General features: G+C 34.3%; 1 long non-coding RNA gene and 1 other non-coding gene across 2 annotated transcripts in view; both read right to left on the bottom strand.

Annotated features, from left to right (window-relative positions):
- LOC126966890 (uncharacterized) overlaps positions 1-15,905 on the bottom strand; it is a 78,669-nt gene that overhangs the window by 56,828 nt on the left and 5,936 nt on the right. Inside the window, exon 3 of the long non-coding RNA XR_007729851.1 lies at positions 11,989-12,060. This is a non-coding gene — a long non-coding RNA (uncharacterized LOC126966890). The remainder of the gene's footprint in view (positions 1-11,988; positions 12,061-15,905) is intronic.
- Trnae-cuc (transfer RNA glutamic acid (anticodon CUC)) lies at positions 109-180 on the bottom strand. The gene has a single exon. It is a non-coding gene; the product is annotated as a tRNA-Glu (tRNA).

Raw genomic sequence — 15,905 nt, 5'->3', positions numbered from 1 at the left:
TTCATGAGAAAGTAATTATGCGAGATACATAAATATTTAAATATAAAAAATATCATTAAATATAGGAAGAAAATGTTAAACGTATTCTGTTAAAAAAAAAAAAAGATATTCCGATACCGGGAATCGAACCCGAGCCTCCTGGGTGAGAGCCAGGTATCCTAGCCACTAGACCATATCGGATAATACTTACTTATCGAAATGTAAGAACTTACTACAGTACTGACAATATTATAACACATGTTTGTGCCCATTCTCGTGGAGACAGATAGCATAGACATAAAAAACATTATATGAGGAAAAGTGAACACACCCAAACTTCTGAGGATATACCCAAATTTCTCACCTGCATCGCTAATGCGCCCGTCACTTTCAGACAAAAGTTGCTGTCTTAATCTTCTTCATTTCACTGGCTACGGCGCCCTGCTAACCACAACACAATAATGACCGGCGTCAGAAAAAGGCGCTACCAAGCCTGCATCATGTGCATACTCGTAGAAGCCTACCACTGGCTTGTAACGTGAGCGCCTGACGCAGCATAAAACATATAATTATTCATTTTTATGTAAACACCAACCGGAAATTCGTAAGCATTGTGAAATTTGATTTATATTCTAGATATTTTACTGCTTTAGTCACAAATTGTGAGTTTGAGATTAATGGTCGCTATAAATTACCATCTCCCACGCGGCTTGACTTTTGTTTGTAGAGCTTTTATAATACATAGGTGACCGGGTTGTAAATGTGACCTTAAAACGGCGTTTATTACGCGAGAAACATCTTTTGAAGGAAAATAAGAAGACGCTCCAACAATATCGAACGGTGGAAAGAATATTGAAGGACGCTTACCGCGTTGATCGGTATAGTGTAAGAGCCGGCTTCAAGAGTTCATCACATTCATAGAGTTATGAATAAAATCTATCTAATATAAAAAATTCTCATGTCGCGGTGTTTGTAGTTAAACTCCTTCGAAACGGCTTGACCGATTCTCATGAAATTTTGAGTACATATTGGGTAGGTCTGAGAATCGGACAACATTTATTTTTCATCCCCCTTAATGTTAAGGGTGGTCCAAGCCAAACTTTTTTTTTAATTTTTTTGATTTTTTTTTTAATTTGTTTGATTATGAGTCAGTATTAAAAAATACATACTTCAAATTTTCATCGCTTCATACTTTTGTATCGGGATTTTAATATCGACAATACAACGTTTGCTGGGTTAGCTAGTCTATATATAAAATTCTCGTATCCCGGTGTTTGTTGACAAACTCCTTTGAAACGGATGAAGCGATTTGTATGAAATTTTTTGTGCATATTGGGTAGGTCTGAGAATCGACCAACATCTATTTTTCATACCCCTAAATAATAAGGGTGACTCCTAAATATTTTTTTTAATATGATTCAGCATTGAATAATACATACATCTTAAAATTTTCGCTCTTCCACTATCTATTTATAACTACTTTTGTATCGCGATTCTTATATTATTCTGTTCCATCCACAAATCCGCTATAGGGTTGCAAGATGGCAATCGAATACATTAATTGTAGTACGATATATTTGGTAGGTCTGAGAATCGGTTGCATCTATATTTTAGACGTCAAATTTTTTTTTAAATTACTACGTTTGCATGTAATTACATGGCAATACAATGTTTGCTGGATACGGCTACTTTTATATATAGCCATGATGAGGTTTGGAGACATATAGTTTGGCCAGGCTGCAATTTAAATTTGGTCACATGTACTTTTAATTGAAATAATAACATAACGTCACATCCTCACTTAATTTATACTTACTAAGCCTTACACTCGCGATTTGTATGTCACTTTGTGTTAGTGTGCGTGCATTGCTCAAAATAGACGTTATCTGTCTCCCTCAATTTTTTTCGACGTCTTCACAGCTGTCACAGTCTATTTAAACGTATAAATAATCTAAGGTCACATCTTTATAAAATAACAATATAAATAGATACCATTTTGACATTTCGTTTGTGTTTGTGTTTAAGTGCCAACAAGTTTCCAAACACACACACAAACAAAGAAATGACACTTATTGTTTGTCTAAACTTATACTTTTTACAAATTACCAGCACTTTGGATAAGATTCAGCCTTTAATTAGAAGAAGTGACAAGAAACTTATTGCCTCTCTTTTAAATCAACATTAACAGGTTCATCGTTTTACAATTTATTTCATGTTTACAATATATATATTATACTAGCTGACCCGACAGACGTTGTTCTGTATATAATAAATAAAATAATGTTTTTATATGAATTTGTCAATAATATATCATAACATCAAAGATTACTTCGTAAAATATACACCCTGCTGTCGTAATGAAATTATTTGACAGAAGAACTGTCAAACCGTGCGTCAATAAATTCTGTCGTAGAAATTATGTATGGACACATCAAAGGAAAAATAAATTTGTTGTTTTTATTTAATTTAGCAGCATTTTCCCATTTATTCACCTTTTAAACCTTCCCTGGATTTCCACAAATAATTCAAGACCTAAATTGGCCAAATCGGTTCAGGCGTTCTCGAGTTTTAGCGAGACTAACGAACAGCAATTCATTTTTACATATATGGATTTTATAGTGATACAACAAAAATACTGAAACGTCAAATAGATACTGTCTAGCTGTTTATACAAATAAGATATTGATCCATGACATTTTATTGCTACATATTATAAAATCATTCAGAAATACGTTATTGCACTCTTCCGATGGTTTTAGAAGGTCCTACATTATTTCCGAATACATGTATATTTTTTTTGCTATTGACAGAAAAGCGCCTGTCGGGCCTGCTTGACACTAGTCAAGAGAAGTTAAAAAATGTATAGATGTTAATCGTAAATAGATGTAAATAAACAAAGGTATTGTACGAGCGATTATAAAAAATATAGATAAAAGTTTCTTTTTTTATTTAATTGGCCGACACTACTGTCGACACACTAGGAGACAGTGGTCTGATCACCATGTTACCTGCAACCTCTTCTGTCCCAAGACAAACAAAATAATTGCGTGCGTACAAAGTACACCTGCATTGTACATGAACCTCTAAGCTGCATTTGAAGTCCTGGTACATGTTGCTAGGATGCCACATATATTCAACCGCTATGAAAGACATTACTATCACCGCTACTATATTTATGTTCTCCTGGTGTCTATGTAGTAATACGTCGTGCGCATGACGTCAGAAAATATTTAGGTATATTCCCGTCATACGTAAGACAATCTCTTCTTCAACTATGATCGCCTGGTACCAAAACACTTATACTTATTACTTATCTTGTGAATTTATGTGTCTCTGACTCTTTTTACTGTCACTTTTTTCGTTTCATCGCATTTCAAATCACAACGATGCTAAATAAGTTTTCACTTCGAAAAAGAAAATATGAAGACAAAATCGCAATGTCACAATCAACGAGGTCACAGACGGCAGGTATTAAAAACAAATAAAAGTGAAACTGGTTCTCATTGAGGGCGTATCGAGGAAGTGTCGCAGTTTCTTGCCCAGGTTGCCACGGAGTCAAACCACTTGACGACGCGAGCCGTGAAATTGATTGACACACTCGATTTGACGCGAATATTGTTTCACGGTGACTCATTTAACATTTGAAGGACGTTCGCAACCACCTCACAGAGTGTTTTGGATAATTGTAACTTTCGAAATCAATAGGCATCCACTTAAGTTGCTCAGCACAAGATAAAGCTTAATGGATTTTTGTCTTTGAAATATTATAACTAGAAAATCTAAAACATGCGCTTTACCAGAAAACCAATCCAAAAAGTAGAAAATAATGTTGAATATCTATACTAATATTATAAAGCTGCAGTGTTTGTTTGAACGCGCTAATCTCTGGTACTACTGGTCCGATTTGAATGATTCTTTCAGTGTTGGGTAGGCCATTTATCGAGGAAGGCTATAGGTTTTTTTTTCAAAATTAGGGATCCGTAATAAAATTGCTATTTTGTAACACAAGGTGTAAAATCGAAAACCTATTTTTGCGTGCGCTGCAAAAACTATTGACAATAGAACAAAATGATGTACAGGCTATAATATAGGCAATATTTTATTACTTATAAAACTATCGCGTGAATTATACTTTATATGGCAAAACAACGTTTGCCGGGTCAGCTAGTTAAGTATAAATTTGGAATAATGTGATAAACAAACAAAAATGTATTTTATTTAAAAAAAACGCATGGTGTGCTAGATGTTTTAAACATTTTATTGACAGATATTGATGTGTTTAAATGGTATAAAAAGGCATAAAAGGCATTTATATTCTCAAAACTGATTCGTTAACAATACTTTTTGATGTCATTTCTAATATACTAGATACTACTACCGCTTCGGAAACAAATGGCGCTCTGAGAGAGAAGAAGCGGCGCAAGAAACTCTGAGAGTGAAGAAGTATACGTAGCCAATTTAAAAATATATTACTCCCACGAAACAGAAAGAAGATTTTCTCTTCTGTGATGTTTAATTAAATACTCCTGAGTCCGGGTTATTAACTATTATATACGGGCTATTATATACTAACGTATAGAAGTCCTGACAGCTTGAAAGTGCTTGACTAATTTTGATTTTCAGTGTGTGGTTTCTAGTGGTTTAATATTCTAAATAAGAGGTAATACAAAGTGCGGCTGACTGTTCACGAGTTGTCAATCAAAATCTGTTACAGTTACCACATTTATAACGGGGAGTGTTCCGAAGAGCTGTTTAACCTGATTCCTGCCGCCGAATTACACCTTCGCACGACACGCCACAAGTTAGGATATCATCCTCGCCATCTGGATGTATGGCGGTCCTCCACAGTGCGGTTTTCAAGGAGCTTTCTTCCACGTACTACAAAGCTGTGGAATGAACGTCCTTGTTCGGTGTTTCCAGGACGATACAACATGGGTACCTTCAAAAAAAGCGAGAACACCTTCCTTAAAGGCCGGCAACGCTCCTGTGATTCCTCTGGTGTTGCAAGAGATTGTGGGCGGCGGTTATCACAATTAACAACAGGTGACCCGTACGCTCATTTGTCCTCCTATTCCATAAAAAAAGTCACAATAGATTTTCTTACATTTCCTATCATCCTGTATCTTAGAGATGTTTTTCTCTCACGCACGTTTTGTTTATTCTCTCGTCTATTCGCTAGTATATTTTTAGTTGTTGATTGACACGTCAGAACGTGATTATTTCAATCTATTTATTTTCGCACGTGTAGTATTTACATCCTCTTTGATTTTCACGTCTTATGTACGTAGTACTTGTTTGTTCACACACATTAATCACACGAAGGTACAATAAAAGAAATATTATTAAAATTATATTATTTTTATATACTTATCTTTCACTTTTGCTCCTTGATTTCTTCTCATTCCGCCATATTGGCTATGTAAATCGTGCATTTTTACAATTCTATCTTGAATTAATTTTGTTCATTCTAATGGAACCCACTCGAAGCAATGCTTCGCAAACTATCAGAGTAGATACTAGAAATTTTAGGATTAAAACTAACTTCCAAGTAATATGGATTTCCAACGTTAAGTAGCTTAAGTAGATGTACTTAGGTAATAAACATTCAACTAGGATTACTATATGATGATGAAGTACAAACCTGGATATGACAAGCAAAAAAAAATACCGCACGTGCACGAGATCTAACAAAAACTGTTAGAATAAAAAGGACGAAAACAATATTTTGTATATATATATTTTTTTTAAATAACTTCTTCTCAAATTCTCAATAAACGATTCTCGTAAAAAAGCCAAGCTTGTCGACCATATTCTTTTTGGTACTTACTGCTTAATAATTTTTCCGGGTATTGGTTGTATTCTTCAAGTGTACTAATGGCTAATCCATTTGGTACTTAACCCAAGGTTCATTAATAGTACCACTCCGTTTAAATGTTTATTAGAACAGTACTTACCAACAAGTTGATGCACAGATTAAATAAGTGAACTCAAAGCCACCAGAGGTCGCTGTGTTTGAAAAGCATAAATGACTGCTCTTACCGAGGAACTCATTTAGAGACGTATTCATGCATAATCATTAAAGCGCTTTAGCTCTCAATAACGATTTATCATATGAATAAAGATAAGGAACTAGTAAGTTACCTTCGAATGTCGCCCTTTGTAGAATAAATACATTATTTATTGGATTACATGTTGATATTTGCAAAAAGGATGATAAATATATCTGACAATGACCTTGAATGAATGAATGGCTTAAAAAATATACGATGAAGAGATTGTAAAAAATTAACATTAATTGTATTACATGAAATAAAACAATAAAATGCGGTAATTGGCCAAGTTACTTGAAACATGAAAGCATCACGTCATCATCACTTCAAGTTTTGGTTTTTACGCGTTTTCATTGATTTCTGTGCCGTGACGTCACAATCGTCAGCGACCATGATAATACGGTTGAGATCTATAGATCGTACTCAGACTATACTTAATAAAGGCTGTCTTAGCTTAAGGCTAGGGACCGAGCCAACGGCCTTGAGGAATCGAGCGGAGCTAGGTTATCTCTCCCGCATAAGATCGCCATTGTTTTAATGCAGTTATATTAGAAGCATTTTTGATTTATTACAAACAAAATACAATTTTCTTTACAAAAATATTCTTAAATAGTATTGGTAAACAATATATACACAAATAAAATTTGAAAAACAAAACTTTATGAACGATGCGGGATTCGAACCCACGACCTCCGGCGATCCGTGCCGGTGCTCTAACCAACTGGGCTAACCGTTCTAGTACCGCCTCGCTATAAAATTCTGTTTGCTTTGTTTAACTCTCAGGTTGTGGCTTCATCTACGGATCTACTTTCAGTTGATAACTTGCTCCAATATTTGCATATTAGGAAATTGCCTTGAGATGTCGCTCTTGTAAATCTAAACAATATGTTATGTTTTTAAAGTGATAACCCTCACTTCTAGGATTACTTAATACACAAATAAAATTTGAAAAACAAAACTTTATAACCGTGGCGGGATTCGAACCCACGACCTACGGCGTTCCGTGCAGGTGCTCTAACCAACTGAGATAACCGTTCGAGTATCGCCTCGCTATAAGATTCTGTTTGCTTTGTTCAACTCTCAGGTTCGAATCCCGCATCGTTCATAAAGTTTTTTTTTTTTCAAATTTTATTTGTGTATTAATCCTAGAAGTGTGGGTTATCACTTTAAAAACATAACAATAAATAATTTTTCATACATTTTTTATCTAGATTGAATTATTAACATGGGAACCATGTTACCAACTGTAAAAGTTAGGGGGATATTGCGAAAAAAATCACCAGTTTTTTAAAAGATAGAAATGTAAAGAAAAAATGAATTTTCTTCTCATATTCTGTAGACTTATAACTATTTTTGTTAAATATACGAACTATTAAGAAATGGTTTCAATTATGCGCCATTTTAGTTTTACTCAGCATAATTTCAGCTGTCATTCGACTATAAGAACGATATGAAAGATTATCTTAGTCTGAATCTATAGACCTCACGTCTACGACTCCACGATGACCCTACGAGAATAAACATAATAGAAGAGGAATCCAAAAACTATCATCATGCCTTTAAATTATATTTGCCTTGCACGGCTGACTCTGTAGAGTTTACTGACCATATTTTTCTGTGTCCTTCTGAGCTTCTTCTTTTTACTACTGTACCGTTGGGCTTTGACAACGCTTAAAAAAAAGTTGTGATCGGTTTACTAGTTTAGCAGTGAAAACATAACAAACTCATCTACAACATTAGTTAAGATAGTAGGGTATTTATTTATCAATGTAGGTCGATAGTTATAATGATTTTGTCCTTTAGCTGGTCGGCTGAGACGCGCCGCAAGTTACATATTTTGTCAAATCGCATATAACAATGTGGGCACCGAGTAATAAGTATAGGTAATGCTGCGTTTACACGTTGGTTTTCGCCGTGCGGCTAGTCGCTTCACAAATTGCCTCACCAAGGTGCATCGTTAAGCTCGGTGATATCCATCGAAAATGTTGAGCAGAATAGCTATTTGTGCCGATACAACATGCGCGAAACACTCCTTCATGCAGCAAAGTCGGATCCTACCCAACTTTGGGGCTTGCGGCTTTAGTCAGTGTAAGTTATTATTTTAGTCGAATTGCCATTTAGACGGTCGATTTACGCCGCGCGGCAAATATCGTGCGGCTTTAGTCACCCATGTAAACACCACTTAAGACAAACGTTCCAAATTTGGAAATAGTATTCAAATGACATAATAATTCGTCTTCCCACCATATTCACAACTTTGGTGTCAGCATTCATAATCTTATGATTATTAACACATGTTTTTTTTTATAGTTTTATTCAAACAAAACAAATCTTATAACTACATTTACAATACTACGACTACATAATTGTTTCACTTTGTAAACTAATCAACCACGTGACTCTTATTCCTGTACGCTGATAAAAAATGTAAAATAAGAAAAAATAAATCAAGACTAAATGGGTTGTCACTATAATTATATTACCGGTTTCTTTTTACATTAACGATGCAATTTCACGGTTATTGCGCTGTATACATTTACAAGTGTTTATTTATTTTACAACTTTATTAATCACTTGATAATATGCAGTAATTAATGTTTATAAAGCCTCCTTTCCAAGGACTTATGACAAATTAAGTACATACCATTATGGGTTGAGGCATAAAGTCTCAATGCGCGGCGAATATTTTGTAAAATGGGCAATTTACCTACCGTCGAGGGAGTTTCTAGTCCCTATTTTATATTTGGACTTATCTTTTCGGTGTCGTCCTGAATACCCCGCGCAAAGAAGCTCATTCCCAAGACTTGGTTGTACGTGGAAGAGAGTTTCTCAAAAACCGCACCGTGGCAGAACCATACATCCAGATGATGGGAGTTTTATGTAAGTTTGTGACGTGTGGTGAGATGAAGCGACATCTCTGCGCTGCACTGAGCGATGGAGCCATTCACAGAGTACTGGATAACAGGCGATTAGACATCTGATATTGTTATTATTGAAAACTTTACCTTCTACCACGGAACTACCAGTCCTCTAACTACCACAACCTGTATCGGTATACTCGGCGTCGATATATCGAGCGATGCTCATTTTCGTGGTTACTTGAAAAGAAGGCCATATTCGCCTCTAAAAAGCTTGGTGTACTTAGTAAGTCGAGACAGTACTTCACTAGCCACCGCCTGCAACTATTAATATAAGGCGAAATTCGTCTTCGGAGTCTTCATATGGAGTACTGCTCTCACCTCTGGGGTGTGGGGGGAACCTTCTAGTACCAGCTTTTTCCATTTCACCGCATGCAACTATCATTGATAATCAATTCATGTCCGATCGGGTTAATTCATTTGTGTTGCATAGTGATGTAAGTTCTCCTTGCATCTTATATCACATCTATCAAAGGGAGTGCTCAGAGTAGTTGTTCGGGTCGATACCAGCAGCCGAATCCACCACCGGACCTAACGTAAAAGTGCGAAATTCCATCCGGACCACGTTGACGTCTGGCTTTCTACAACCACGTGTTTTGCTAGAAATTTCTTGTCTCGCACAACCACTTTGTGAAATCAATTATCGTCCGCAGTTTTCCCGAACTGATACTGAACTTAGGGTTACCTTCAAGATTAGTGCATAGTCCTAACTTAGAGGCTGGCAACGCATCTATTGACTCCTGGTATTGCGGATGTCCACGGGCGGTTCTTAGCGAGCCTCTTGCCCGTTGTTCGTCTTAAATAAAAAATCTTCTTAAGAAGACTTAACTACTTAATATAAGAAAATTAATTGCAGTAGGCGTTATTTTTCGAAAATTCATAATTATCCAAATGTTTTGAGTAAGTGTTGAGACTGAGTCTCTTGCCAGAGATTGGCGAGCCAACATCTAATGAGGATGCCTCGTGTAGAGGCAAAACACGTGTCGAATTTTTTGAAGACATATGGCGTGGCGTGGTATTATATATTGGCGGAATTAACACTCAAGAAAACTCAAAACATTTGGATACATAATATAATAAATGAAAAGAAACGACAACAAACTCATTGATGTTATCCGCCAATATTAACAGTGATGTAATGCATTAAATAATAATTGTTGAAATAAGTTGACAACACATACAAATAGCCAAACACAATTTTGTAATAGTTTATAACAAGTTAGCTAAATATTGACCGCATCTATCCAACAATTTACTTGAGCATTGTGTGGGAGTGAGCCGGACTGCCGCTCGCCTTGAACCTACGAATTAGATTTACACAGCGAATTAACAAATACTTACACAAACCTTGATGACTGCTTATACCATAGACTTACCAAACACTACACGTATAGACAAAGAGATCCTTAATATATTAAATATTAATTAAGCTAACACACACGTTGACAAAACAAAATTGGTTACGAATTATCGGGGTGTTCTATACGCTAGTTTATTCGAGGACTGATAACAGTATAATATTTATTTGACCTTGTATCTAACTTAATGAATTTTAATGAGAAGATGAAATTCAGCCATTTAATTATAAGTAATATATAGACTAAAAAACTAAAAAAAAGGATAAAAACACTATTGAAAAGAAGAGCAGGCAGGATTCAGGAGAGGATTCCATCGTCGATCATAATATATAGTCTATCGAATTACTCATAGATAAATATCTAGGGTTCCATAAGCCGCTCTACCTTGATCGATTATCGAAAAGCTTTCGATACTTTGTACCATCAATGTACCATCAATACCACTCAATATGGCAGACTCTCTAATCTCAAAATGTTGAATCAGTGTACCTGCAAGTTTTACAACATTTCTATCGAAATTGTAACAGTATAATTAGGTTGGAGACAAAAGGACTAGAGGAGTAAGGCAAGGGGAAGTCATCTCACCAACATTATTTATAGCAGCGTAACAGCAAGTCATTGGACAGCTAAACTGGTAAAAGGTAACCATTTAACATCCACTGATACTGTAGTCAACGATAACTGAGCTCCACGCGGCAAATCAACAGATAATAAATTAAACAAACATTATGACGAACTACATAAAAAGTCCTGTATACCTTGAAAATGAATCGCTGGAATATGTTGATAACTACATATGGGTAAGCAAATTTCATTAAAAATCAGAGAAAGGAATAGGAACTATAGAGGCGAATCTCTAATGCTTGGAAGGAGTTTTGGAGCTTTAAAGAAGTTATGAAAAGTGTCTTGTCCGTTAAAACTAAACGAAAAGCAATGGATCCATGTAGTAGTAATAAGCATCCTGAAAATTAAAAGAATCCATAAAATATCTCATAAAATTATTACTAGAAGTAAGAGAAACGTTATTGATGCTCTGTATCACTGTGAAAAACGTGGCGATGGGTTGGTCACATAGTTAGAGTTAGAGATAATAGATGGACTCACAGGATACAACGTTGGAAAGGGCTACAAGGCACTAGAAGGAGAGCTCGGCCATCAACCCAGTGATCTGATGATATCATATAAGTTGCTGGCGAATATTGGACGGAGACTGCAAGGAATAATTACTTCTGTTCCGATCTTATCACACGCCTGAGGAAACCTCGTAAATGAGCACCATGCCGTAATCTTCTTCCAACTACGCTACGAATAACAGCAAAATTTCTGTTACATACTGAGTACGATATCATAGACACTGTAGAGGCAGATCTAAGCGTTGCTTAGGATTGTTGGTTGACCAATGAAAGATGTTTTGAGAACCATTAAGAAGGAATTATGATTATTCTGTGTCGTATTATAAGATTAATAGTAATTAATAATAAAAATAATAAAACTTTAACTATAAATAATATAATAAAATAATATTTGAACCCAATTAGTCAAAGAGATTTAAATGAGTGACGTATTACATAATGTTGTCGAGTAGCATAATCATAATATTTTAATATTGTCATCATTCTTTGTATCTTCGCAAACAATGAGTCTTATGTTCAAGTAATAGAGAACGGATGGTAGAGTACTTACGTAAGTTCTAGCACGATGTTCGTCTTATATTTAGCTGGCCGGATAAAATCTTCTTCTTCTTCGATTTTGTCGCTAGAATTTTTAAGAATACCAATTTTTATATGTTTTATTTCTTGCCAAAAGAAAACATAATATTGCTTTAAACCGTTAGTTCATAAAACATCTACCTATATAACAAATGGGAATCTTCACTTCATTAATAGAGCCGGGGGTCGAAGATTAGCTATTTATTAAATTGCACAAGTTAGCGATGGCAATTTATGGCGGTAAAAGCAACGTGCCTACCGCGGGGCATGCACCAATCATCTCCCACAGATAAAAACATAAACGCATTCTTGCCATAGATTATAATTATCTATCAGTGTTGTAAATCCTTCTTGGTTCGAGATTGTTGAGGGACAATTTATATTGTTTCAGTTTTAGTAAATACGGTTTCTAATATTGAATTAAAGACTTTTCAGGCCTACATTAACTGCAAAGATTTTTAACATAAGATTTAATATTATTTTATATTATAAATAAGTTCAGTTTTTAGGAAAAGACTAAATTGTCTGTAATTATATAAGTCGGAGAAAGTTAGTGTAATGTTATGAAGTATTTACTAACATAAAAAAACATACACAGAATTTCGTATTATTAATTCAGTATAAATGCATTAAATATGCATTAAATTCTTACTATAAGCTATTTTTAAAATAACTATTAAAGTGTTGCCAACTAACTGAATTATCTTTATTTTATTTGGAATAAAATGAAAACTTATGCCAAGTAGGTGTTTAACCCATTTAATAAGGATCACATTATAATTTATGGTTACTGCTCCGTAATAATTGGCTTTTATGTATTTCTGCCGACATCAACTGATCCAGTATTTTTTTTTATCTAGTTCTAGGCAACGCAAACTAATTTATTATAAACAATTTAGCATGATGAAAGCAACAACTTTCAGATAACGGCTTTGAAAGGCTTAAAAAAAATCTTTCAAAGCACCTTTGAGGATTAAATCATTCAAATTTTCCCGATTCATAGACAATCGAAGCAGTGTAGCCCTTAGAAACTATTTACAAAACCAAAACCAAAAAGGGGTGCCCACCCAGCGTGACAACTGGCAACATGAACGAGAGGGCCAATTTCAATTATAATCACTGCAGGTGGTCATGCTAGAGGGCTCCACTAGCGCACAGAGTGCATCCACGGGCGGTACAGTCGACGACAAAACACGCAACTGCGATCTTGTCATTTTTATTTCAAGAATTTAATGGGAGAAAATTTATTGAATTAGGCGTTATTTGACGGAATCCATGATTATCTCATTTATATGAGTTATCTTAAGTGTTAATTCTACTAAGGTAGTCTACATTCAGAATGTAATTAAACCTAACCGCATAGCTTAGAGTTTGAAGCTATTTGCGTCCTCCTCCAAGAATGGGCGTCCGGTGAACTCTCAACCAAACGACCCAATAAATCTTTGCGGGATTAACACGTCTTAAGATAACTCATAACACTTAGATAATTCATGTAAGACACGCTTAGATGAATTATATATAATATAATGTATATTTACTATATATTACACGAGGTTACCAAACTTCGTTAGCAAATCATGATCGGACCGGCAGTTATTATTCATATACTTTCTTCTTCGAAAATTTATACATCTAGATAGACTCTGACATTCTACACCTCTATTATCAGCAACGCCGCATACTAAAACAAAGTGGCATACGTATCACGAGTATAAGACGTAGCTTCTCACACACACTAAAGTAATAAAGCTGGCCTGTTTTCATGCGTTGCCAAACAGCAAGAGACTCTATGTTGCGTACATGTCAATGAATCTATCTTTAGTTTTTCAATATGTGATACAAAATGCCTCAATAAAAGAAAACTTCTTAGAAATCAATATACTTTAAATAATAACCTACTATGTGGCGCATTGCAAGTAAGTGACATCAAGCAATATCACTATGACGTCATACGTTTTATATGAACTGAGTAGTTACATGAAATTTCGACAAGTTTTGGCAGCTATAACTGTTTTCGGTTTCAGCCAACATATGTGCTTGTTACTTGGCATATAACCATTTATTTTAGTCAAAAAATGTACTGTGAACTCTTTGTAATAAATATACGCAAAGAAAGTACCAGAATAAAAAGTTTAATCTTTTCGCTTTTAAATAATAGGTAGAAGTAGGTATAATTAATTGCTTGGTGACATGCGTGAATGAATTATAAAGAACATGCTGACGTAAAAATTTAAGTTCGCTTTTATTTAGCTTTCTTGAAAGAAAGGTAGAAAAATATTTTTTTGTAAGCAAATTGTATACATAAATACAAAAGACTGAAATATTATAAGAAAGAGACAAACAGTAAAAAAACTGTGAAATATAATTTCTATACGTCACAAAGTGGTCCAAATCAGCATATTTGCTGATTTGAAAACAATATATTATATAAAATAGAAACTTTCTTTTGCTTGTAATCTATAAAAATAAAGTGAAATAAAAAAATAAATAAATGAACCACAGACAAGCGATAGATACTTACTGTAAACTAATTAAATTAAACTATTCTTGACAAAGAAGTTCAGCAGAAATCATATTCACGTGAGCATTATATAAATAAAATCATAATGGTTGATGTTTTATTTTATTAGAACGTTTGTAATTAGAAGATGATACTAAAATAAAATACATCGGACAGTCATATTTCCTATTATTTATTCGTGCACCTCTAACGTCGAAATTCTTTAAACGATAACTTATTTTATATACACCCATGCTTTAAATCCTCTATTAAAGATTCTAAAACAGTTAGCTAATTGCCAATATTAAAACACCCAATGTCCTAATAACCATTACATCATCCAAACGAGTATTGTAATCAAATTCAGTACAACATTATATCATCCGTTTTCATAATAGCACTCCTTTGGATGATATTATGGTTACTAGGACTGGCTTTTTTAATGTTAGCAATAAGCTAACTGTTTCGAAATATTATATAGAGGATTCAAATAATGGGTGTAGATACAGTATTGTGTGCATATTATAACTGTTGATAATTAGGTATTAAAACACTCATGTGATACTATAAACCCACATTCGTGTTTTAATACCCCTTATTACACAACAGTTGCATAAATAACTATTATTTTCTATAACGTTTGCACTTCTGACAGTGACAGTACACACAGAGGCGGTAATTACTTATTTGAACAAAACATAATGAAGTTACGGGGCACGCGTGATTAGTTTGATATTTTAATCACATACTGAAGAGATGTTGTAAATTGCACTCTCAATTATTACGACAATATCATTTACTGTTATAATACTACGGTCACAACTACTTATAATCTTTATATAAATAAATCCAACAAGATTGGATAAAGTTACATCAACCCGGTCATAGAATTAACAATATTATTTTGTATATCAACAAATAGCTTTATTATTGACGAATTAAGAAGCATAGGCTATATGTAACTGCTGTTAATTACATTAGTGAGGATGAAGCGAAAAATATATCTAATATTTTTATTTCAGTATGATAAATAACTACTAAATACCAATATATATTGATAATTCATTTGAAGTTATACTTCTTTAAGCACGTTATGAAAAAATTATGAGAGTGAAATTTTAAGATGCGCGCGCATCACTGTAATACAAAAGTAACAGGGTGAAGTTGGTTCCTAAAATTTTCTGACGTTTGCGACATTCGTTTTTTTTTTTGGTTTCTTTGTCCAAGCCCGTACAGACGTATTCGTTATTTGATAATTAATTGTCAAAGCCATCATTGCAAGATTTTTACAATATTGTTATATATCGAGGAATTAATAATTTTAAAGATTTTTGCTTTGTTAGGCCAAAGAAGTATAACTTCTTGCATGCATACAAATGTATACTCACTTT

The sequence above is a fragment of the Leptidea sinapis genome, chromosome 1, assembly GCF_905404315.1.
Source record: "Leptidea sinapis chromosome 1, ilLepSina1.1, whole genome shotgun sequence".
NCBI classification, from domain to species: domain Eukaryota; kingdom Metazoa; phylum Arthropoda; class Insecta; order Lepidoptera; family Pieridae; genus Leptidea; species Leptidea sinapis.
Note: the sequence above shows the minus strand (reverse complement) of the source record. Positions and strands in the feature narration are given on the sequence as shown.